This window comes from Myotis brandtii, unplaced genomic scaffold (genome assembly GCF_000412655.1).
Source record: "Myotis brandtii unplaced genomic scaffold, ASM41265v1 scaffold450, whole genome shotgun sequence".
In the NCBI taxonomy this organism is placed as follows: domain Eukaryota; kingdom Metazoa; phylum Chordata; class Mammalia; order Chiroptera; family Vespertilionidae; genus Myotis; species Myotis brandtii.
In genome coordinates this window covers 531,348-533,482 of record NW_005367210.1, presented here as the reverse complement: position 1 = coordinate 533,482, position 2,135 = coordinate 531,348, and positions in this window count along the sequence as shown.

Here is a 2,135-nt window from a genome sequence, read left to right as displayed (position 1 = left end):
ACCCGGGCACGTGCCCTGACCTGGAATCGAACTGTGAGCTGCGGTTCATAGGTCAACACTCAACCACTGAGCACACTGGCTGGGCCTCCCTCCCTTCCTGACTCCCTTCTCCTGTCTAATGACTGGAAGACTCTCCATCTGGGATGTAGATGTGATGACTGGTGTTTGAGCAGTTTTATTGGGCCATGAAGTAGAAGACATATACTGAGGGTGGTGCAATAATAAGATGGAAGGAGTCCAGTTCCATGAACTATGGAGTGCCACGCCAGCCCTAGCCTGCCTGCCTTCGGATTTTATTTACATGAGAGAGAAATGCCTTACTTTACTTAAGCCACTATTACTATGTGTTTTCTGTCACATGCAGCTATTGGGTTACAGATCCTATGCATTTGTAGTTTTGAAAAAGTTGTGCCACGTAACTCGGCTTATAGAAAGGGCATTTGGGGTGTAGTGGGGGGCGGTGCAGACAGACTAAAGGGCAAAGTAAAGGGAGACAACTGGACAGTGGTCAAGGGGAGAGAATGATAAGGCCTGAGTCCACTTGGGAGCAATTCTGGTGGAGGTGGGGGCAGCCAACTTCTTTCCAAACCTAAGGAAGAGAATGTTACACTGGAAATGGTCTGAGGGGTGTACCCACCCTGCCCCACCCACAGCCCACACTTTCATCTGGCCCTGCTCACTTCTTCAGCTCATTGCTCACCTCCTTCCTTTGCACCAAGCATGTCAAACTCAAAGGCTAACATGGGACACATAAACGAGGTTTAAGTTTATGTGGGCCACAAAAAACCAAAAGCTCCAATTTTCATAGAAACGTATGTTTATTTCAATAGAGACATGTTGAATATGCAGGGCTGAAACAAATGAGTAATCGTGAACATAAAAGAATAGAACATTTTAATAAAAATTAATATTTTGTCTTGAACATTAACTTACCGGACACTGAATAACTGCACAAATTAATAAGCGTAACGCAAATAAACCTATTCTTCTTGTTCTCCGAAAGCGAAATATTTCCTGTTGTGCACACCAAACAAGTCAGTCCAAGACTAATGTCGTGGCATCTGGCTGCTAAAATATTCGCTGCTAGTATCAGTGGAGAGAAATGGTGCACCTGTGTGCAAGGCGAGTAAGGGAAATGAATGCAACACGATTATAGTCATCAGTCATTAGCGAACGTTGTAGTTCGTTATTAATAATGTATAACATGATATTGTAAAAATTAAGTTAAGGAATTTTTATTAAAACGTTTCTTACATACCGTTATATCGGCTGGCCACAAAATATCCGTTGTGGGCCGCATGCAGCCTGCGGGCTTCGAGTTTGACATGTTTGCTTTGCACAGTAAGTCCCAGGACCCTCCCCAACTAGGGGATGCTGCTCTCCCCAGAGTGGACCGTGCTTGCTCTTACTGCAACCCCTCTGCACCTGCTTTTCTGGAAAGGTCTGAATCTCCCATGGCCCTGGCTAATTTCCAACCTCTCTTAGGTCGTATCTCAGACTGGCCCTCCTCCGGTGAGTCCTCTTGGACTCTCCCTTCTCCCCAGGGTCCTCTTCTGGGCCCTCCGTGCCCTGTTGCTGCCCTTACTCTAGCCTTTGCCAGGCTGCATTGTAATTGTGTGTAAGTCGGCCTGCAGCACTAGGCTGACAGCTCTTCGCTGGTGAGGATGGGGACCAAGGCGCCCAGCCCCGGATGCGGCATTTAAAAAGGCGACCCGTTTGCCAGGCTCTGTGCTCAGCCCTTATCGCACAGAAATCCTGAATGGGTGAGTGAACAAATGAATGACTGAATGAATGAGGTACCCACCAGGGGGCGATGGCGCTCGCCAAGGAACCTGGGGCTGGCGGGACCCGGGAGAGCCGCCCTCCCAGCGCTCCCGCCCCCTCCTTGGGTCTCAGTCCCTCCCGAACCTCCCTCCCCGCCCCACGAGGGACTTTCCTGGCCCCGCCCACCCCCACCCGCTGCAGATAATTAACTCGAACCAATAAAACGCTGATTGCGGCGCCTTTGTACGCGCCGCTCGGCATTGTCATGGAAAGCGGGGTCTCCTCCCCATCCGGGCTGCTCTCCCCGCCCGGCCCCCGCAGCTGAAATGGTCTCACGCCACCTGGACGGGACCGGGGGACCCCGAGCCGTC